Genomic DNA, 24920 nt, shown 5'->3' with positions numbered 1-24920 from the left:
ATTATATAGATGTATCGATATTTTTTCGACAACCCTATTATAGTTATTTGCTGTGTACTATAAATTAGTGGAGTGAATCTTCGTTTCTGCATTTACTTTAGTGAATTAATTAGGTAGTACCCATTTAAGTTAGAAACGCTGTTGAGATACGATATTTCTAAATACTTATTAGTATAAATAACACCTGGTCAATTCGATTGTTGTCCGTTCTATAGTAACAAAAGGTTTTTTTAATGTTATTTGTGGTGAAAAATTACTACGTACTATAGATTTATGTATATGTTGTTGGTACTTTATATAGGTTTTATAAAATTGGCTGGGATTTAGAACAGCATACCCCGATTTGGGGTTAAAATATGTATGCACGGACAGAAAACCTCCAGATCAAGAAAAATATATAGATACAATACTTATGTACATATGTAAGTGTAGTTGCCGCTGACTTATGGGTTTTGAGATTTTTGCATTTAAAGTTCAAAAATTCAACTAAAAAGCGTGCATCTCCCATTTATAATGAATTTTATAGTTATTTTTTTAACTTTTAAATCCCTTAACACTTCACTAATTTGTTTCTAACTTTTTATTTTATATTAAATAGTGCAAAAATAACGTTAATTCCATATCAAAGTTTAATTATAATCCTTTTACAGTATAGTCCGCATATAAGAAACTTTGAAAATGCCACTAACATTTTTCTTATATCCGGTGTTTTCTTTTAGGCGGAGTCCGTTTATAAGAAATAGTTTCTCATAAGCGGATATCTGACAAATTCCATGCACAAACTTCTTATGACCATACATCGCGTTATGTTGCACGAAAACAAATCTTTTATTTGATATCATTTATTTCATTCAATATTTTTAATAAAAAAAACAATAAACATTAACAAAAATTAAAAAGCTTTAAATTCATAGAAAATTCATATTAGATGTATAGGAACTTAAAAAGGCGGCACTTTGTGACAGTTGCTTTTTATAATAAATATTGCATGTTTTGTTTATGTACATATAAATTTATCATTTTTTTTTACGTTGAAAAGAAGTTATTTATTTTTTTTTTTTGAACAAGAGATTTGTCACGTTCATTAAAGAGAATTTTCTGAGTATTTACTAAGTTATCATCATCATTTAAATATTGCTTCAATACAAACAAGGCTTGTAACGCTTCCTCTCTGCTAGGTGGCACTGCACTATCTGCAGAGTCATCTATATTATCTCCACTCTCATCTTCTAGTATTTCGTCTATTATATAATTTTCGTTTATAGCCCCAAAACAGTTCTCCTTTTCCAAATCAACTAAATTTTCGAAAAAAGAGTTATTGTCTTGAATCTCGCAAAAGTCATCATTTGAGTCACTGTTTTCGGTTTCACAATAAATATTCTCTGAGGTAGTATCATCATCCATTACAGGGATTCCTTCGTAAATTCCGGCTTTTTTTTAACAATTTTGAATTGTTTGAGGAGTCACGAGCCACCAATGTACAAGACTCTCAAAATATTAACGCTTTTTAAGATATTAGCCATAAATCCACCTTCTGCTGCTAGTATCTGTTCGCGAACTAGACACTTTCTATAATGTGATTTGAAAGATTGAATGTATAACAAATAAAAAGACATGAAACTTTTTATTTTTTTTATTTTATTTTATTAAAGCTTACATAATAAACAAATTATTATATAAACTAAAGTACGCAGCGCTAGCATCATAGGCTTTCGGCTGACTGGTGGGAAAAATAGAAACTTGTTTTAAATACAACGAAGGAGATCTGAATCCTTCAGATAATTGTAAATTTTAGATATGTTATTAATAGTTGGGTTCATTAAAAGCTGAACAGGATCATCGTTATTAAAGTTTTTGAGTCTGAGGCTGTCCAGAGCAGGACAAAAAACGAGTAGGTGTAGCACACTAACCGTTGACTCACAAAAGGGACATTGGCTGATGTGACTACCATCCAGAAGGTGTGCGTTGGTAATGATAGTGTGTCCAATGCGGAGTCTGACGTACGTCTGACTGGCAGAGAGGACAGAAAGTTAGGTTTCATGCGATTTGGGTTAATTCTTGAGTAATGGTGATTGTAAAGTACCCAATCCACAGCTAAATTGGTGTTTCTCAGTTGAGCGATGAGCCGGTAGATATCGCCCTTAACGAAAAATGATGAGGTTATAGTGGGAGAGTGATACATTTCCTTGGCAGTTGAGTCCGCAAGCATGTTACCAATTATACCCGATTGGCTGGGAACCCACATAATTCTGAGTTTATGTGGAAGCGATATCAAAATGTCTCTGATGGCAGAAATGATGTAATTGGAGTTATTGCAGTTTTTTAAAGCTAGGAAGCAGGATAAACTGTCAGTACAGATAATATATTTTCCTTTGTTTAGCTTTGAGTATTGAACAGCTTTAAGAATTGCGGTAGCTTCAGCTGTAAAAATTGAACAGAAAGAAAATAGCAGGCCATACGAAATAGGGTTTCCAGCTTCACTAACTGCAGCGAAGGAGGTGTGAGTTCCTTTTGATCCGTCTGTGAATAAAAGTTTCCAACCAGCTGATTTGAGAGGAGCTGTTACTTCCAGGAAGTGGGCTTTATAAACATTGCAAGGAGTATTGTTCTTTCGTAGTTGAGCTAAATCAGAAACAAATGAGGCTTCACTCACACGCCACGGGGGGTGTTTAGTACTCCAAGGTAAAGCTATTTTATGCGATAACTCATTTACTTTAACAAACATGGCGCATTTGTATAACGATGATTGAATCTTTGGCGATCGTATTCGTGTCAGAGCTGAGTGGAAATCCTTCTTCAGAAAAAAACTGGGATTGATTGAGAGCTTAGGATAGAATTTAAATAAGCTGTCTTCCATATTGTCTTTTAAATAAGGCAGTCCAGATTCAGGCAATATGTTTTTTATCGGAGATGTAGGAAACGCACGAATAGAACGACGGGCAGCAGCATGATATGGTGCAGCAAGCATCTTGATATAATTTTTAGAATGGTGTCCATATATTTCTAGGCCATAATTAATTATTGATAAGATGAGAGCTTTGGTGACCTTAACCAGTAGAGCCGGGCCAATGAGTGAGCGCTTACATTAAAGATACTTGATTATGTTTAATTTAACAAATAGTCTTTTTCTTACATATTGATAATGTTGCTTAAATGAATACTTAGAGTCTAATATAAGGCCTAGGAACTTAAAACTATCTGTACAGATTAAATTTATATTATTAACGGTAAGTGTGAGTGTATTACAATGATGTTTCTTACAAATATGTAATAACTTAGATTTAGAGGAAGAAATTGACGTGCCCGAAGAACCGGACCAATGGAATAAGAGGGATAAGATTTTAGGAAAGGAGGACGTGACAACGGACAAATCGGCGGAATTAGAAAATAATACTAAATCATCAGCATAGATTTGGTGACTGATGTTAGGGAAGTCAGATAAAATTGTACTGATTTCATCAAATGCGATAATAAAAAGTATGACTGAAAGGGGGGAACCTTGGGGTGTTCCATTATCGAGAGGTAGTATAAAGGATCGGACATTAGAAACAAGTACAGTAATTTTGCGTTTAGAGAGAAAAGATTTAACAAAGTTATATATATGAGAGCCGACTTTCCATTTACTAAGCTGCCTTAATACCACGTGTATACCAATACGATCAAAAGCTTTTAAAAAAAAAAAAGTGAAAGTATCGACACATGATTTTTGTGGGATAGTGCATCAGAGACAAATTGGTCAAGATGCAGAAGAGCGTCTAACGTCCCCTGCCCCTTCTTAAATGCAAACTGGTTATGGTGAATAAGATTGTGAGATTGAGCATACCAGGATAGCCTGATTGCAATGATTTTCTCCATTAGTTTTCCTAGGCAAGGCAGGAGGGATATAGGCCGATAACTATTGACTTCGCTGGGAGGCTTACCAGGTTTTAAAATGGGAATGACAGCGCTGGTCTTCCAATGTAGAGGATAGTTACCTGACCGAAGGATGTTATTATAAAGATTAATTAGACGGGATAGCAGGAAGGGAGGGAGGTGTTTAATGATAGGGTAGGATATTTTATCAATCCCAGGGGTTTTGCCTTTAACTGCAGAGAGTGCAGAGAGGAGTTCAAGAATGGATATATCAGAATCTAAAAACCTAGCTGAAGAAGATAAGTTCGAGGGAGGCCGGTAAGGGGAGGAAAGAACGGACAGTTTGCTGGAGGAAAATTCAGGAGAAAAACTGGAATCCGAGGAAACGTTGGAAAAATGAAGCGCAAATTCTAAGGCTATATCTTGCGGATATAGTAGATTTCCACGAGGAGAATTGAGGAGAGAAAAGGAGGTTAAGCCAGACAGTCTCCTTATATCAGCCCAGATCTTTTTTGGGTTAGATGAGGAATTGATTTCGTTAGTGAACTTTTGAAAGCAGAGTACTTTAGCAGCTTTCGCCTTACGACGAAAAATCGCATTAGCTTTTTTGTATTGCATTAAATTAACATTTGAACGAGTGCGCTTGAATTCGTGCCAAGCAAATTGTTTTTGTTGCCTAAACGCAAAAAGTTCACTATTCCACCAACGAGGTGCAGGTTTGGGTGATTTAGAGGAGGACTGAGGTATGGAATAATTGGCTGCAGAACGGATAATTTTTTGAATACGTGAGGACTCCTGATGGACATTGGACGAAATGGGGAAACGACGGGATCAGCCAAGTCTGTTTTAAAGCATACTCTAGTCTTAAACCGGGACGTAGGATGGGGAGAGGAAATTTTAGAAAGGATGGGGAAGTGATCGCTGCCATGAAGGTCATCGATCCGGAGCCATTCGGTTTTGGTGAGTAGGGATGGGGAGCAAAGCGAAAGGTCAATATGTGTAAAGGAAGAGTGAGTGGAAAAGTGGGTGGGGGAACCGTCATTAAGAACAATGTAGTTAGAGCTAAGTATAACATCTTCAATAATTCGACCTTTCGGATTAGCTGAGGAAGACCCCCAAAGGGGGCTCCAAGCGTTAAAATCACCGGCCAGAAAGAAAGGAGTAGTTCCAGACGGGAAGAGATGACAGATATCACTTAAAGTGAAAGGTTCATTGGGAGGGGAATAGGCACAAGTAATGATGAGTTTAATAGGAGAAAGAATTTCTATGGAGAAGGAGGAGATGTTCGAAGGAGTAGGGGGGAGGGTGATATGTGGTACTTTACTATTGATCAGAATGGCTATTCCCTGTTTGCTGGTGGTATTGCTGGGGAGGTTATAAAAATAACCTATAAATGCCTTGGGGGTATGAGCTACAATATTGTTGGCAAGATGAGTTTCATTTAATAATATTACTGAGGGGTTGAAAGTTTTAATTAAAAGTTCGAGTTCGATGTAATTATTTAAGTATCCGTTGATATTCCACTGAAGGATGGATAACATGGGTAGAAAAATAAAGAAAAAATAATAACATGAGGTTATGGGAATTTATTGTTCCATCGACGAGGGTGACGGAGATGAAAGGGAGGAGGAGGTTGGAAGGGTGTTATGAGCAAGAGGAGAGATGGCAAAAGATGCCAGGGGAGATAAGGAGTGTGAGGAGGGCGATGAGACGTGAGAAAGAGGAGAGAAAGATGGGGAGGGGGAAGAATTCAAGGGTGTGGGGAGTAGAAGGGGGGAGTTCTTTGAAGTTTCTGGAAGTTCACTGTGATGCAATGGATTGTTGGTGGAGGATGAATCGTTTTAGTTTTTGTTGTTGTTGCGTTATTATTGAGGTTAGAATTTTTAGATATTGAATTATTATCTTTGTTATTAGGATTTTTTGAATTTATATCGCTGTTAGTTGGAATTTTTGCCACGTTGGCGAAGGAGAAGGGGGATGGGGTGGAAGGCTGTTGATTTTTATACATGGTAATGGCGTCCCGCATGGTGCATTTGTGTATAGTTTTAATCTTTAATATTTCTTTCGATTGAATAAATTTAGGGCAAGCATTTGAGGACGAGGGGTGTTCACCTGCGCAGTTAGCGCAGTAAACTCTGGTGCAATCAGAAGGAGGAGAGTGGTTAGGAGGAAGGTTGCAAATGACACAGGAAGGAGTTTTTACGCAGTGTTTAGCGGTGTGTCCTAATAGCTGACAAGTTTTGCAGCGCATAGGATTAGGGTAGTACGGACGGACATCTAGGGTTCTCCAGGCTACATCAATTCTGTTAGGAAGTGTATATTTATTGAATGTTAATAATACGGCACCAGTAGGTACACGAACGCCTTTAACTATTTTGTTAAACTTGTGGACTGCAGTGACACCTTGTTCCTTGAGACCTTCAATTATTTCATCGTCGCTAAGTTGGCAAATAAAGGGAGCATAAATTGTGCCCTTGACTGAGTTAAGAGTGCTGTGAAGAGCGACTTCAACAGCACCTGCACCGGGGTGAAAAGGAATTTATCAGGCTGCCATCGCGAAGTGACGAGATGTTGTTAACATCTTTACTGATAGCTTGAATACCTTTATAAATCGCGAAGCAGGAAATGGATGTAATTGGTTTACTGGCATCCCGCGACTTAATGACGAGGTATTTGGGGTCATCCTTCTTAGTTATGGGGAGTTCCGGAAATAGTTCCAACGTTGTTTGTTCAGGCTTTTTTCTTTTAGACTTCTGGGCTGAGGATAATAGGGCAAACCTATTATCACCCAGATTGTTGGCCCCAGGGGGCATTGTGAAAATATTAATTTTTATGTATGCAAAAATTTATGAATGTAGCACCAGTTAACAATAAGAAATAAACACAGCGAGAAATTAACAGTAAAAAAGTTATTTGTGCACAACTGTAAAGTAGCGTTATAACACAGACACCACTAGAATGACCGCGAGATAAAAAGAAAAATGCGACCGTACGGTTTGACAACTCGGTTGCGACTGACATGAAACTTAAAATTGGCAAATGCTGGTATAGCAAACCTTGGTCCAAAGGTTGAATTAGACTTGTAGTACACGGTGGTAAAAATACAATTTCAATGCTTTTTGGTGTGAAATCCTATTTGTGGCATGAAGTACAAACTTTTGAAAATTATTTCTTTTAAGAGGTTTTTTTTTGTATGGGCAGATAAATTTCGTGAGGGGAAAAATTTTCTTTTATCCGGTTTTTCTTTTAAGCCGTCTTATTTAGATGAAAATACTTAAGTGGTCCAAGGTGTTTCAAAATTATTTCTTATAAATGGACTTTTCTTATAAGCGGGTTTCTTATACGCGGAGCGTACTGTATTCATAAAATATGAAAGTGGTTGTAGTGTTACCATCGGGGGTGTTGTGGATTCTGATAGTTGTCGGAATCAGAATTGAAACCAATTTTATCTGTTTTGCTGTCAGAGACAAATCAAGAAGATAGTTGCACACAGGTTTGAAATGTAAGTTAAGAAATCAAGTTATTTTATTGTTACGAATTGATTTATCTTTATTTTGAGTTTTGGAAAAAATGCGGGGGTCGGCTTTAGTATACCATCCCACGATTTCAGGGTTAAAAGTGGTATGGTTGGATAGAGGTGCTGCTCCAGATTATCCACAAGTATGGTAGGGCCCGAACCATTCACCGGGGTGGGCCCCCACACGATAAAGGAACTGCTCCGTAAGGAGGAAAGAGAGGGCAGAGAAGGTCATTGGCAACGGGCGCAGGGCATGCGGCATGCCAAGTTGCTGATAGGGGGGTACAACCTCAAAAGGTTCAAATCCATAATAAACCTCCCTAGGATCAAACTCAGGCTCTTGGTCGCATTTTACACCGGCCACTGCAAGTTGAAAAGGCACTTGTTCAACTTGGGACTTGCCTCTTGCTCCAATTGCCGGTTCTGCGACAGAGAGCCTGAAACCCCGGAGCACCTGCTGATCGATTGCATCGCAGTCTGTAGACGCAGGTCTAAGGCCCTTGGAAACCCATTTCCGGATAGGGATCACATCGACTCACTAGCTCCCAGCAAAATACTGGAATTTATCGATTTGTTGGGGCTTGGTGAGTCTCTGTGAGCTAGGAGAGGGCACAATAGACCCAAGGTCGCAGTGCATACCTCAAGTAATTCTATTGTCTATTGTCTATTGCTCCAGATTAAGAAAATATATAATTACTAGCTAACCCCGCATAAGTCGTCCTGCATGAAATTATGTGTTTTGAAATGAAAAGAAAGTTGATTTTACGTTGTGTTAAAAATCTTTTATTTTCGATTTTTCTAAACTATTTTCAATGTAACGCAGTTTGATAAACAACATTTTTTAGTTTCTATTCCGGAGCGTAAATGTACAGAGAAGATGGTTTTCCAACTCGGGAACACGCCACGTATAACTGGCACTCACTCATGCAATCGTAGTTACGATAATTTGGCAAATTTAGCATAAACATTCGTGATGACATTTCGTTGAAGTAAATTGAAAAAAGGCAGGTGGAATTGATATCAAATCACTGGAACCGAAATTTGCCTATTTCCAATTCTTATCGACTACGATGTAAAATGTCTTCGGCAATGTAATATTGTTCGTATTCCAAAATTGACGCAGATTTGAAGGCTGATATGTCGAAATGACCATCGCGAAAAGTGTGCTTTAGTGGCACGCGAAGTGGCTATCGAATCGTCCATCGTTTCCATTGATTATCATGTTCCAGCAATTGTAATTGCTTGCATGCTTCTCAAAAAGTTACACACACTCTACTATTCACAGTGCGCAATGACTCAAATGAAATTGAACCACGTACATTTATCAATAGCAACCGAAGTTATTAGCAATCGTCATTTTTCGGGTGGATTTCGTCATACCTGAGGAGGACTTTATTAATTTTATTAAATGAAAAACAAAATATATATTTTCATAATAGCGTTTATTCCATGGGGTTCCATAATTTCACTTATATTTTTACAAATCGCTATTGAACAACTTGGCATTTTGAAGTAAACACTGAGCTCAACACCACGCGCGCTCTAGAAAGCAACTAATAGCCTCTAGACCCTTCACTGCTTCTCTCTATTCTAATGCTTTTTGATAAACTATATTTTGAGTTTTATGTTCTGGCGCATAAATAAATAATGTTGATGGTTGATGTTGACGGGAACAGGTGACATATAATTGGCCATGTGAAAAACATGGATTTTCTAGGTTGATGCCACATACACTTGACGACTGCCCTTGCGATTTATTTATTGACATTGTACGAGTAAATGCAAGCAGCACTGGAAACTGTAAACGTTTAAAGCTGAATGGTATGTCGTTCGGTATCATAGGGATGCGTGGGATTAAAACATCTTCGCCTTTGTACTTCCCTTTCAAAATTGTGGCTTCGATGACGTTGTTCAATAACTTCTTCACCGCAAGCCGGGTACAATTACACAGACGTGGCGGGTTTATGTTCCGTAACATAATAATTACTGATCCGGTTTTTAATTGCAGACTATGAGGTGGTAAGCCGGGCAATTCCAGCGAATTTAAAATTCTGTTGGATAATTGACAACTTCATCTTCATTAGTAATGGAATCAACTGATTTGTAATTCTTCAATTCGCCAGCTATTTTCTCTTGAATATGAAAATTCATTTCATTCACATCAACATTTTTTGCGGCCAATATAACACGTTCGCTTAACCAAATGTGATTTACGTAATTTTGAGCAATGTTTGGGAAAACCACCTCCATGAGTTCGGCCTTTGATTCACAAAAGTTACAAAAATTGGTAGGGAATGTAATGTATCCAGATGATGTATCAACAGTAATAATACCATTACCAATATCGAGCAGTTGTTTGGAAAACACTTCTCCAGACTGGTCTTCCTGCAATTCGACTCTCATGTTTATACTTATTTTATGTGTTTTAATGTATTTCCATAAAATGGACGACATGGCATTCAGTTCATCAGCTGGCGTTGAGCGTGGAACAACTGGCAATATTTGTCGAAAATCACCTGCCAATAGTATCATTGCACCACCAATCCGGTTTTTGTTATTTCGTAAATCTTGCATCGAGCGATCTAATGCCTCTAAAGATTTTTTTGAATGCCATCGTACATTCATCCCAAATGATCAATCTTGTTTGCTGCAGCACTTTGACCATCGCAGAATTCCTCGAAAGGTTGCAAGTTGGAGTTTCATTGATTTGAAGGTTTAACGGCAGCTTGAGAGGCTGAATGAGCTGTTCGACCGCCTTCCAACAACGTAGCTGCAATACCTGATGAAGCTAGGGCTAGTGCAATTCCATTTTGCGACCGAATTGTTGCCAAAATCAATGATAACAAAAAAGTTTTCCCAGTTCCACCGGGAGCATCTAAAAAATAAAATCCGCCAGTTCCATCGTTCACTACTTTCATGACCGCATCGTAAGCATATTTTTGTTGTTGATTTAAAAGGGGAACTGTTATATCAACCATTTCTCGTAATGTTTCGGAATCGTATTGGGCTTCGCGTCTCAATTCTCGATCAAATGAGTCGAACATTGGGCGATTGGGTCCTATCATTCCTATTTGTATTAATACTTTGTTGGTAAGCATCAAGCACATGTCCTTAATTAAAATTAATGCTTCATTGTGAATTTCTTCGTTCATTTGCAAATCTGCATTCGATGTTCTAAGACGCATCTGATGCAATATATCTTCCGCCATATGATCTTTGTATTTATGCCATAAATCATTCGGTGCTGATGGGAAGCATGTAGACAAAATTATAGAAAATAATGTTCGTATTTGTTTAGCATTTGACGAAATCACAGCATCTTCGAGAGTCTGGTCCCAATGAGTGTCATTCTTTAACAATCCCCAATGTTGACAGGCTTCTCTGTATGTGTCACACAATACACCATTAACAGTTCGCAGATGTTGGAATGATGTTGGACTACGAACATTGACTAACAATAAACGCAAATAAAAACACTCGTCTTGACTGGGATGGACTGCATAAAGACGGCCTAGTGCATCGGTGGAAAATACTTGTGGGTAATCTGAAACTGGCTGTCCTCGTTTTCGTCGTTGAACTTTTCTGGATGATTGATTCCAGGTATAATATCTTGGCATTTCGGAGTAAAGTAGCGTTCTAGCAAAATCATCATTCTGGCACATTTCAAAGAAGCTGGTTAATGTTGTCGATGGTGGCCTGTCAACTCGTTGTAATACGTTTGCATCTGTAAAATACATCCGTTGACCATTTTCCAAATGTACGGCCAAGTAAACAACAGTAGGGTGTCGTTCATGTATTGGAAACGAAAATATATGCCACATGCCTTCGTTACTACTAACATAGCGGCCCATTTGATATTGAGTGACTTCATCATTTGAATTTTCGGCAGCAACTCCGAAGACAGCCATGTCACTACCTTTGTTCACATACTTGCAAATATATTTAATAGATTTTATTTCCAATTCCTAACGAACACCATGTAAAATGTCTTCGGCAATGTACTTTTGTTCGTGTTCCATAATTGACGCGGATTTGAAGGCTGATATGTCGAAATGACCATCGCGAAAAGTGTGCGCAATGACTCAAATCAAACTGAACGACATACATTTATTAATAGCAATCGTAGTTTTTCGGGTGGATTATGTAAATTCGTCCTAAGGAATTAGTTGAGAACACACCTGGATGTCAATCTATTGATTGGCCTTGCTTTCTGCGTACCTATTTCTTCGGCGATGCATTCCATGCATAATATCAAGGCATTTCCAAATAGAGCAATGTTCTCACAAACGAATCACTGACGCAAGTTGAGAAAAAACTCGTCAATGTAAATTTTGTTGTTGGAAGTGTTTCCGTTGGCTGTACTGTATTCTCTGGGTTGAAAAACACTCTTTAGCCATTCTCCAAATGAACTGCGAAACGCACAACAGTCGGAAAGTCGATTTCACCAAACTACAATATCAAACATTGGCATGAGTTTTGAATGTGAATTAGACAATAGTGGCGAATATGGTACGATCCATATGTTGTCGACTTCGATATTCACTACTCTAAGTTGAATGGTAAATTTCCTGCCATTGTCGTCGGATGAGCTACGACGATAGAGTGGATATCCATAATTTCCAGTTTGCGTTTCCGAAAGAAAAGCACGTGGATAGTGTTTCGTGCATTTATTGCAAGTGGGATTGTGGTGCCCGAATGGTCCATGCACCATATTGGTTTTCATCATTTCGTAGAATAATGGATCTTTCTCTGCATGAGGAATTTCCGCAGAAATGATTTCATCAATTTGATCTGGTGTAACCACCACCCACCATTTAAAGAAGAATGTGTGCGTGCGGCAAACCTCTTTTTTGCATCTCAACAGAGTATATCCAGCATCTGACTGCACCATACTTGTATATATGTAAGTAAACAATTTCTTTTGAATTTTTAAAATTTTATTTCACTTGGTAATACCAAGGGCAGCCGGTCTCAGCGGAAGAGTTGAAATAACTGATTACATACGAGCGACGTTAGCGTCTAAATACCTACACTACTTTGCCCTAACTTTAGTTGCTGCACGTTATTGGCCGCGTGACTTCTTAGTTGCTTACACTTTGTTGTTGTCACGCGCAAGGCTAAAAGCGTTCGATCAGCATAATGGCCGGATGCGGTATTGAGTTCTTATAAAGTTGCAGACGCACCGTCAGCGAATTCGGTGCAAGTGATATTTTTGCCGGATGTTTGGTTACCTGTGCTAACTACTCCCCCTCTTGAAGTGAAAGCGTCCCCGGTTTCCTTTATGATGTTCTTCAGTACTACCATATTTCTTTGTCGTTTTCGCAGAAATATTGCTATGCTCATAGCTGTGGCAATTAGGATTAGGATCAAGGCGGTTCCCGATTGTATGGAGCGGGTTTCAATAAGATTCTGTAGGTGCGCTATGTGCCTGAGGTTTTTTATATTAACTCTTTGTAGGTGTGGGAGTGATAACAACTCGATATGTTCTGTAAAGTTAACGTGCTGCGCGGGTACTGCTTCAGGATGCGAAAGTATTACTTCATTCCAATTGCTATAAACGGTGGAGTTTATCGTAATTTCGCCTTTGAATGTTATCAAAAAGGTTCCTCTAGCTAATTTTGTCAAATTTTCATTTTTTTTACAGTGGGTTGATCATTAATTAGAATTACGCCGTTATCGATCTCCTCAAGGGCGGGAACGTGATCGGCGGATTTGGATTTGCATTCTGCGAAGTGCTGGTTCAATAGTTGTCGTATGCAGGAACTTTCTTTCAAGGGTTGGCAGAAGTTTGCTATTATGGCTTCCTTGCAATTATAAAGTGGGATGTATTCTCTGTTGCATTCGGCAATAAGATTTGTTTCTAAGGAAATAATCTTTCCTTCCTGGATTACGGGCAGCAACTTTACTTTATTACAAACTCTAGCCATTTTTGGGTATTTAATAATGAAATAAATAAATTGTGTATTTTGAAATATCTTAAGTTTAGAAACAGAAAGTATGTCAGTTATACTGGTATTTGTAGAGAGCTCAGCAGCTAATATATTATTTATTTCCATGCCATTAAGCAGAATGGGGTTAATAACATTTACTTTTCCCAGAGCTACCGACGTTATAATGGTTTCTAATTCCATTATCACCGCTCTATTTCTAGTACTGACTAAAGAAAAGAGATTTCCAGTGTCGATCTGTGTCTGTTTTGCCTGTGCTAAAAGTTTATTAACTGTCACTGTCAATTCGTTTATTTGTTTCTGTGTAACTAAATTAATTGTTGCCTGCTGTTCGTTTGCTTCTATTAGGGCTTCAGCTCTGGTCTCAATTGCTTGAAAGTCATCAAAGTCCGGGGTGCCGGTTATGTATTTTAATGCAGTCCCTAGGATATTGATGCTTCGCGCATGTTGGTGATGTTCTCTGACCGCGTCTAGTAGTTTTAATATTTCGTTAGCGTCGTTTCGAAGTAGTTGCCTGGCGTGGAAATGCGGAAATTGCTTTTATATTGTGTCCGTCTCTTCGGCTATCGTCTCGAATTCTGAAAAGTTTGTCTTGTGTAGTAAAAACTCGTAATGTTCATGGAGGATTACTTTCCCTGTTGTTAATGGAACGTAGTGAGAGGTGGTATAGTTGAATATCCTCGCGGTAGTCCAATGGTTCATTGCCAAGAGTAGGGTTATCCTAAGGGAGAAGTTTTAGTTTTTTAAGTTGGATTTGTGAACTTTGCGTCCGTCTATCAAAACATAGGTACCTAAATCGTTTTGGACTGTTTTTTCGGTGTAAAGTCTAGTAAATTTGTTTCCTATTCTCCTGTTGGTCTTTACAAAAACTTTTTCTCCTGACTTATATTGTCTTGTTTGTTTTTTTATATTATGTGTTCTTAAGTCCTTTTGTTGGGTGCATATAAGTTTGTTTTTTATTTCGTTAAGAAGTTCGTCAGGCGCTGCATGTATGACATCTATGGGTTTCTTGTCTGTTACGGAGTGTATGGTGCGGTTGTATTTAACCGTGGCTAGCAGGATTAATTCGGCAGTGTCGGAAATGCAGGTCTCGAGCTTTTGGCAGCGTGCGATTTCCGTTAATGTACTGTGGAACCTTTCCACTTGGCCGTTAGTCGCACTATGACTATTACCAGAACTTTAGTATTTTTGTAAAGGTTGAGGAGTTCATAGATTGGTTCCTTAATATCTACTATGGCTCTAGATTTTATTGGAAAAACTATTGCAAATTTAGAGAATTTATCTATTGTTGTGAGAAAGTGCGTTTTGTCTGTTGAATAAAAGTCAACGTGAAGGATTTCTCCAGGGAAGGAAGGTATGGGGGTTGACCCTATTTCAGGGTTTGGGGGATGTCGTCGGTATTTGGCTTCGTGACAAATTTTGCAGTTTGAAACTATTTCTTTTAACATTTTCCTTAAGTCAGGAAAGTAGTAATTCTCTAAGACTTGTTGTTCATTTTCGCGACAGGATCTATGTGCGCGACTGTGTTCGGTTTGGAGGATCTCTCTTTGGTCTTCCTTATTGAAACCGTCGATAACCTGTTTTGTAGTGTGACGGAACTTTATTCCCGGGAAAGATGTGGTAAGTTCGCTTTGGATCAGTGCCAGAGTGGGGAGTTCGCAAAGCAACCCGTTAACAACGTTCGGGTTAACACATTGTTTAATGGATTTCAGTAATTCCTGTAGGTTACTGAACGATATTCGATGCCTCACTCGTGTCCTAAAGAGGATTGACGTGCTAACCGGTAATTTGGCTCCCTCTTCCAGAATAATCTGAGTTTGGAAACAATTAATGGGGTTCTTTACTGTAGGTATTGCTTGAGTGAGTGACAACTCGCTGTTGGTGGCCATACTTTCTGTGTCTACCTCATGATCCAAGGCATTTATGTATTGCCGGGAAAGTGCATCGGCAATAAAGTTTTCTTTGCCGGGTTTGTAGTGAAACTTGGGTGAAGACTCCTCAACAAAAGCGCGCCACCTTTTCATCTTTGCATTTGGGTTTTTATCGGACAGAGCAAAGGTGAGTGGTTGATGATCTGTATAGATGTTAAGGTGTTTTACGCCGTACAAATAGTTGCGCAATTTTTGCAGGGCCCATACGATCGCCAAGAGCTCTCGTTCATTGGTCGCATAGATTTCCTCTGTCTGAGACAGAGTTGTCGAGATCATGGTGATGGGTCTGCCGTTTTGCGACAGAACAGCGCCTATGGCATGTGAAGAGGCGTCCGTTGTCAGATCAAAGGGCTGTTTGTAGTCTGGGTAAAGGAGCAGTACATCCTCTGATGCAAGAATCTTTTTAATTCTACCAAAGGCGTTAAGTGCTTCTTCATCTAATGTTATCTCGATTTTCCGGGATTGGTTAGCACCGATATTTTCATTTTCCCCTCGCAAGTATTTTGTTAGAGGCTTTGTAATCGCAGCGTAGTCCTTTACGAATCGTCTGTAATAGCCGGCCAATCCCAAGAATGAGCGTAAGGCTCTCAAGGATTTGGGAACAGCGAAGTCCAAAATGTCCCTGACTTTATCGGGGCATGTCTTTATACCTTCTTTATACACTGTAAAGCCCAGAAATTCGACGCTTTCTTGAAAAAATTTGGATTTTTCAGCGGACACTCGCATGTTAGCGGCATGAAGTTTGCGTAGTACCTGGTCTATGTCCTTTGAATGCTGCTCAGCACTTTCTGAAAAAATTATCACATCGTCCACGTAGACATGGCATATTTTACCGATTTCTTCTCTTAATACGTCATCGATAGCTCTCTGGAAGATGCTGGGCGCATTTTTTAAGCCAAAAGGGAGCCTACAGAACTCGTACTTGCCGTTATTGACTGAGAATGCTGTTTTTTCCCGATCCTTTTCAGCTAACTTAATTTGGTGGAAGCCGGACTTGAGGTCTATTGTTGAAAAAAACCTGGCATTTCCCATGTTAGCCAGAATTACAGAAGTATCCGGAATTGGATACTTGTCGCTAACCGTTTTGTTGTTCAGTTTTCTAAAATCTATCACGAGTCTGGACCTTCTATTGCCATCTTCATCGACGCCCTTTTTACTTAAAACCCAAATCGGATTATTATAAGGAGAGCCCTTTTTACTTAAAACCCAAATCGGATTATTATAAGGAGAGGGAGAGCGGGATGGTCTTATTATACCATCACGCAAGAGGTTCGAAATCTCCTTATAGACAAACTCGGCTGAAGCTAGCTAGCTTCTTGAGTAAACCGGAAGGTCATCGGTGGTCCTTATTGTTCCTATGATATTGGTGTTATAGGGTAGAGCTTCATTGGGGTCCGCGAAAACTTTAGCATGTTGTTGCAGTAACTTAGGAATATCCAACTCGCTCACATTTGTTTCTATTAATTTATTCACGTCCGGGCAATAGTGATAAAAGAGCCTTTCCTGCCCACCATTATAATTAAGAAGACCATTTTTACAATCTATTTTACCGTTTACTTCAGTTAATAGGTCAAAACCTATGATACCGTCAAAAGTGTCCAGGTTCGGTAGGATAAAAAATCTAGTATTTTTGTTAAAATATTGATGGTACAATATTTGTCAATTTCAGTGGTGCCGTGGATGGATTTGGCTGTAAAGGTGCGGTTTGCGGGTTTGATTCCCTTTAGATCGTTGAGATATCTTATGTAACTCTTCGCGGGACCGGTGTCGATAAGGAATTTTATACCTCTTCCCCCGATTGTCCGCTCGCTGTAGGGTAAGAGGGATTTTGCCCTAAAAAATTCACCTCGTCATTTGCTTCGTTTTGGTATTCGACTGGTTTAAACTCTTCATAAACCGCGCTCTGGTGGTAATAATCATTATTGTCATTATTCCAATATTCTTCTTCAGACTCATCCTGTTCATGGGTAAGGTTGTTTATCCTTTGTACCTTTGGTAGTGCCTGCTGGCCACTTCCGTGTGGTCTTTTCTCTGGCCTTTCCCTACTCAAAAAATCTGGTACCTGTTTTCCGTAGGTTTGAGTGGGTTGGACAAGCCACTGGGGTTGCCAATACCCGGACGAGGAGCTCTTGGATAGGCTCCTTGATGGAGCCTTTGTTCTTGTTTATTTGTGGGGGTCCAGTTTGTCTGAACCTTGAGAGCGATGGATCTACATCCATTGGTACGATCCTTTGTGCCTGAGTTTGTCGCTGTTGGTCAGGCCGAATCGTTCGGTATTGTGGTAAATATGAAAATTGGTTGGGAGCCTGAATTGTTTGCCTGTTAAAGGACTGGGCAAACATTGACCTAGCATGATTTGATTCAAGCTCCTGTGCTAAAGCTAATGCAGATGGGAGATCGCTAGGCCTGGAGGAAAGCAATATGTCGTACAAAGGACGATTCAGTCCTGAGATAAAAACACGAAGAGCGTCTTCGCGATACTTATTATTGAGTGATTCTATTAGGGTGGCATTTCCACCATGGGTCATAATGGTTTTGTTAATTATTAGGGTCAGCTTCCTTTCAACCTCATCGTAGAATCCTATCACTGAAAGTTTACCCTGCCTCAAAGTGGAGAGTTCCTGCTCTATTAAATGGATAGGCCTCTTATCGGCGTAGGCGAAGTCTAGCCGTGAAATAATTGCATGAAAATTTAATATGGTGTTGAAGGACGACAGAACACCATCTGCTGCGCCTACCACCTTATTCCTGATGATGCCTACGGCTTGGTAGTGCCTAGAGCTACCCTGGAAATTTTCAAAAACCTTATAGGCAGTGTGCGCGGCTTGCCTCCAAGATTCATAGCGGGTAGGGTCGCCCTTGAATTCTGGCATGGTTTTTACCAGATCCAAAGATTCGTCACACACTACGTTTGGTTCGATTGTGACTGGTTCATATTGGACGACCTGGGTTGGAGTTTCAATTCTGGCTAGCCTGTTTGTCAACTCATCTATGTCTGGAATTCCTGCCTTGAATGTTCCGTTGCCGTACGGATTGGGGTATTAAGAAGGATCTGGAGGGTTTGGGAGTCCATGGTTTAGAATTAAAAAAAAAATCTCTGATTTTGTATTTGTAATTGTATTTATTTTAACAATTTATCAAATTATCTGATTCGAATAATATATTGCTCTCGAATGGAATTCTCAGAATAGTAGCTGCTGAACTTTCTACTTACATAAATATTCCCATGTTAAGTTGCTTTCGGTCTTTAGTGGATGATTGATGCTTGATTATTGACCCTCGAAGGTAAGGCCTCTGCGTGGCTTGATGATTTATTGATTTTATTGTGGTGCTTAACGTTCTTATCTACAGGTTTCATTTAAAATTTTAAGCTCGTAATATTTGGTAGCACTTCTATGATGGCACTGATAGTTTTTTAAAATAATATTTGGTGGCACTTCTATGGTGGCACTGTTGGTTTAAAATTTTTAGCTCATAATATTTGATGGCACTTCTATGATAGCACTGAGGTTTTTTTAAATAATATTTGGTGGCACTTCTATGGTGGCACTGATGGTTTAAGTAAATTAGTAAGGAGGTGGATCCGAACCCACGGCCAAACTCGCGTGTCCTTTTATAAGGATTCTTTTGTTTGGCCCCACGTTGGGCACCAGTAATTTCTTTTGAATTTGTTTTTAAAATTTTATTTCCCTTGGTAATACCAAGAGCAGCCGGTCTCAGCGGAAGAGTTGAAATAACTGATTACATACGAGCGACGTTAGCGTCTAAATACCTACACTACTTTGCCCTAACTTTAGTTGCTGCACGTTATTGGCCGCGTGACTTCTTAGTTGCTTACACTTTGTTGTTGTCATGCGCAAGGCTAAAAGCGTTCGATCAGCATAATGGCCGGATGCATACTTAATGCGGTATTGAGTTCTTATAAAGTTGCAGACGCACCGTCAGCGAATTCGGTGCAAGTGATATTTTTGCCGGATGTTTGGTTACCTGTGCTAACTTGTACATACGTTGCTTCAAGATAAAGTCCATCAAACATCGTAGCTGTTGTTTGAAAAGTCTTGCTGTATTATCGTGATGATCGCTTGCTGATTGACAGCAATCGATAATTTCACACATATGTCATCGCATCCTGGGAGTCTCATGTAGTTCATGTGTCTTGGGCTGCCATACGTTGATGGCAAAAAGAACGCCGACCGATATTAGCGCGATGTCTTCGTTGCTTCGTAACAAATTTCAATCTGTAATTGATCACTTCGTTTGAAACACACATAAAGTTTTCACTGAATAATTTTCAATAATTTTTCTTTTAAATAGCCGGAATAAAAAAGCAAGCGACCGAAATTGAACGATTCAAATAATTTACAAATCAAAATATTGAAAAACGAAACAAAAAAGAATTGTATCAAAAGTCACTTTTTGGAAATTTCCAATTTTTCGATTTTTCCTTATGAAAAGTATATGGTTTTTTTTATATCTAACCCTTTCCAGATCCACAGCGAACAACTTCTGATTTCATGAAGATTGGTTCCGCCGTTCTCGAGCGTTAGCATTACTAACAAACAAACAATCATTTTTACTTACATACATATGTACATATGTATGTATGTATATACAAAATAAAACGTTTGTATGGGAAAAAGAAAAGGGCTGTTTTTAGGGGTTTTCCGGAAACTTTTGTAATTTTTTCTTACATAAGAACCTTCTCCTAATAATAACAAATACAGCAAAAAAAACAAATCTGCCAAATCGGTTCAGCCATTCACGCGTGATGCCGTGACAACGAAAACGGTTTCATTTTTATATATAAGATTGCCGCCGCAAACTTATAGTTTTCGAGATATTTGCATTTAAAGTTGAAAATTTTGCAAATTTTATCTTGCAATTTCTCGATTTCTAGTAATTATTTATTTCATATTATGCACTTTTTATGCACTTATACTTTTTTACATTGTTTCTACATATTTATTTTTTAGTAATTATTTAGTTATTTGCTTAAAATAAGCATTTTATATTTTACACAATTTTCATTCCATGCACAATAACAAAAGTATTCCGTGTTGACAGATAATAAGTGTTGCCAAAATTACACATTTATCAAACGAATAAAAATGAATCAAAAATAAAATTATACCCCAAATACATAAATCATTGCCCCTTTTCTTCATACATCATGATTTTTGATCGGGCAGGCCGCCAACGCCAAAGAGGAGTTTTACTCAAAAAAAATACCTGACACACCCCGGTGTTGGATTGGCCAGGGTTATTTTTTTTGAAGCGCGACCGAAGGCCGCCAACGCAAGAAGGACTTTTACTCAAAAAAAAACGTCACACATCCCGGTGTTGGATCGGCCAGGGTTATTTTTTTTTTGAAGCGCGGCCGAAGGCCGCCAACGCAAGAAGGCCTTTTACTCAAAAAAATACCTGACACGCCCCGGTGTTGGATCGGCCAGGGTTATTTTTTTTGAAGTGCGGCCGAAGGCCGCCAACCCAAAAAGGACTTTTACTCAAAAAAACCTGATATACCCCTGTGTTGGATCGGCCAGGGTTATTTTTTTCGAAGCGCGGCCGAAGGCCGCCAATGCAGAAAGAAGTGGGACGCGAATGGACTAATGTTTACCCTGTTTTACCTTTGTTGTATTGCAAATAATCATTATGATCCTTTTATTAAATTATTAGATTAAACATACTTATAAGCCTTAAAACTTTTTTTATTACAATGGAAAATTTATTTCAGATGGTATTTGTTTTCTGCGTTGTAGGATTGCACCCGCAGGTCGCACAAATTAGTTAAAAAACGTATTTAAGGTTTATTTAATTTAATTAGAAATTTGTTAACATTAATTGTTACAGTATAATGAAATAAACGATTTGAAAGGAAATGACAGTTTTTAAAATGAATTTATTAAAATGCTGCGGACACCAAAATTTCGTTCTCGTCTTCGCTTCTCCGCTTTTCAAACGCGACTTGTCTTTTTAAATTTTGTAGGATACTTTTCTGATGCTGCTCGTAGTTGCCAGACTCTGGCTCGCACCAAGCCACTATAGGGTTTCCCTGTCCCCACAGCGTTTGAGTTTTTATATCCATTCTTATTCATTTGATAAATGTGTAATTATGGCAACACTTAATATCTGCAAACACGGAATACTTTTGTTATTGTGCATGGAATGAAAATTGTGTAAAATATAAAATGCTTATTTTAAGCAAATAACTAAATAATTACTAAAAAATAAATATGTAGAAACAATGTAATAAAGTATAAGTGCATAAAAAGTGCATAATATGAAATAAATAATTACTAGAAATCGAGAAATTGCAAGACAAAATTTGCAAAATTTTCAAATTTAAATGCAACTATCTCGAAAACTATAAGTTTGCGGCGGCAACAATTATATATTTTCTTTATCTGGAGCAGCAGCTCTATCCAACCATACCACTTTTAACCCTGAAATTGTGGGATGGTATACTAAAGTTTCCCCAAATGCGGATATTAAGGGGATTCTGCCTTAGAGGCTTAAGAAATCGATTTTTTTGATGTTTTTTTTGGGAGGGAAAGAAATAATTGATTAAAGCGAAATTTCTAGGGATTATAGTTATATATTTCAACATTACTCGAAAATTTTTCGGATACGAATTCTTTGATATTTTGTCTTAGGGAAGCAATTGCCTGATGCATCTCGCGTGTGCATTTGTCGGACGGCGGGGTGTATGCAGGTCGCAATTTCTATGGGAAACTAAAACTTCAAAGATATACATAGTTGTGGCGCAATTCCGATTTCTTTGGCGCCGCGATTTGAAGGTACCGTTGGAAAGAGGAAGTCCTCCTGACATATAGGGTTATAGGGTCCGCAACCGCTTAGTTTGGGAGATATTCGGCCTTAAAGTTCGAAAATTCGCCAAATTGGACCATTTCAAGAAGCTATTTCAGCACATTAAACACACTTTATTCACATTTTTTTCTTCAAATTAATTAAATTACACTATAATCTTTTAAATGAATCCACATTTTACACTCGTTTGAACTTCATTTGTTTGCCAAAAATTACGACGAAATGGAGCGCTGCCATGTGATGATAAGGCAATTCTCTGAAATTCCTCTTTTTCGCAAAAATTCCTCTATTCATGCATATGGATATTTTCTTTTTTAAATGTATTAAGTAAGTAAGAAATATTATATACATGTATTAGCAATATTATATAATAATATTATATATACACATGTATAAGTAATATTGTATAATAATATTACGTAATAAAGTGTAAAGTATACAGTACAGTACGAAAACTCAAATTTTCTTTCAATATGAGTGCATGATAACCGAAAAATATAACCACTTCATACCCAAAACTCATATTTTAAATATCTATATATATAAAAATGAAATGGTGTATAGTTGTAACGCTAAAACTCGAAAACGGCTGAACCAAATGAAATACTTCCTTTGGGGGATTTGTTTGTTTTTACCACGCGCAGGTCATGTCTTAAAATCAGAACAAAATATTAAGGGGGCGTGGTACCTCCCATACAAATTGAATTTTTCAAGTCGAATATCTTCAAAAGTGTTTAAGGTAGGAACATGAAAATTGGTACAAAGCTACAGGATAATCACACCACTCTCACCTATAAAACCGGGGGCTATCGAATAAGGGGGCGCGGTACCTCCCATACAAACTAAATTTTTTAAGCAGAATATCTGTGAAAGGGTTCAAGGTAGGGACCTGAAAATTGGGATAGACCTATATGGTATCAAAAGCCTTCTTACACATAAAAGAATCGGAAAAGGGGGCGTGGAACCTCCCATACACTATACCAACTGAATTTTTCAAGGTGAATATCTTCAAAAGTGTTTAAGGTAGGAACATGAAAATTGGTATAGAGCTAAAGGAAAAAACACCATTCTCACCCATAAAACTTGGCGTCATCGAAAAAGGGGGCGTGGTACCTCCCATACAATCTTTAATTATTTTGGTTGTTAATCCACTATATATTTATCTCATTTTCCACATAGCACGACATTTTGGTTGTTTCTTGCTATTTTTGTTTATTTATCGGTGACAGTAGCGGTTATATCGTAATTTTGGTTGTGTTACGTGCTATTTTTGGTTTATGGAAATGGCAGTTTTATGAAGCAAACACAAATTAAATTAAACGTCAATTTTGCTTTGCAATCGAACACGCAAAATTTAGAGGGCAATAAAAATGCGCCTTGCTTTGCTGATATATTGATATATTTTGTTTTAAAAAGTGAGTTATTTAGTGAAAGTGATTTAGCGTGTTGGCGAATACTGATTTATGTACATTGGAATTTATCATTCAATTGATCTGCTTCCTTAGTTTAATTCATTCATTTTTGGAGTTTTCAAAGGTAAGTTATTGGTCCGTAAAACCTTATATGAACTTTATGCAAATGAATGATCATTTCCAATTAGATATTTGTTACGATGCCAAGAATCAGTACGTATGGTAACACTTCTCGGAGTTCCCAGGCCGCAAGGAGAACACGAAATAGCAGAGCACGTCAAAGGGAAAGTGTTATTGAGAGGGTATCACCACGAAATAGACTGCTGGAGAATAGCACGCACCAGTAAGAAGATGTCAACCAAATATACAATCAGCAAGAACGGTTGAGAAGAAGGGAAGTTCACAATCAGCAACAACGATCGAGAAGAAGGGAAGTTCGTGCTCGCCAAAGTGATGAAGTAAGATCACAACATGCGATTATTCGACGACAACAGCGGCAACATCTTTCTTTTGTGAACATTGAACGGGCAGGTTTTCGATATGAGCCAAACATTCAATATAGCGCATCTGTTCAAATCGGTCAGATGTCAGTAGTTTGTCAATATTGCAATGCAGTCAAATTAAAAATGAACCGCCAGGGTTATGTTGCGCCGGGGGAAATGTTAAGTTGCCAGAATTGCTTCCACCACCACAGCCATTGTTCCAGCTGCTTTACGGTGAATCTCCTCACTCGAGCCATTTCTTAAAGCACACTAAAATGTACAAAGATTGTTTTCAAATGACGTCGTTTGGCGGTGAAATTGTAAATGAACAAAACTGCAATCCATCGTTTAAGGTATTTTTGCCAAACAATATTCGACAGAAACTACAGAGCTTTCCTCCAATTATACAGGTTCATGGGCAAATTTTTCATCTCGCTGGATCGCTGTTGCCGCATCCAGATCAAGAACACTAATATCTCCAAATTTACTTTCTGGGAGATTCACATGATGAAGTATATCGGCGCTGTGCTATCTTCAATACAACGAAAAGAGAAATAATCGAACAATTGCAGCAAATGTTACACGAACACAATGGCCTCATTAAACTGTTTACGATTTCGTTGGAACGTATGCCAACAGATGATCATAGTATAATCATACAAGCGGACAAAAGACCAACAGGGACACATGAAAGACAAAATAATGCACCTACAATTAGCAAAATATCAGTTGTTGTTGTTGGAGAAAATTTGCAGTCGCGTGATATTGTTATCAAACGTAGAAATCAAAACGCACTAAAACGGATAAGTGAGGCACATCGGTCTTACGACGCAATGCAATATCCGCCCATGTTCTGCCGTGGAGAAGACGGATATCACTTAGGATATAAGATGATAAATCCGGTGAATGGTTAGTAAAAAAAATGTTTGTTTGCAACTTCATATAGGTAA

At 38.3% G+C, this 24920-nt stretch overlaps 1 protein-coding gene across 13 annotated transcripts in view; it reads left to right on the top strand.

Annotated features, from left to right (window-relative positions):
- The window catches only part of LOC115065952 (uncharacterized), a 456818-nt gene continuing 431898 nt past the window's right edge, over positions 1-24920 (top strand). For 6 of the 13 annotated variants that reach the window (XM_049459708.1, XM_049459696.1, XM_049459705.1 and 3 more), the window contains exon 1: positions 1-113. The gene's annotated coding sequence lies outside the window, so the exon portion shown is untranslated. The other 7 variants (XM_049459695.1, XM_049459693.1, XM_049459694.1 and 4 more) reach the window with 7 other exon arrangements.

This window comes from Bactrocera dorsalis, chromosome 6 (assembly GCF_023373825.1).
Source record: "Bactrocera dorsalis isolate Fly_Bdor chromosome 6, ASM2337382v1, whole genome shotgun sequence".
In the NCBI taxonomy this organism is placed as follows: Eukaryota; Metazoa; Arthropoda; class Insecta; order Diptera; family Tephritidae; genus Bactrocera; species Bactrocera dorsalis.
The sequence above is the reverse complement of the archived record's forward strand: the minus strand, read 5'-3'. Positions and strand labels throughout refer to the sequence as shown.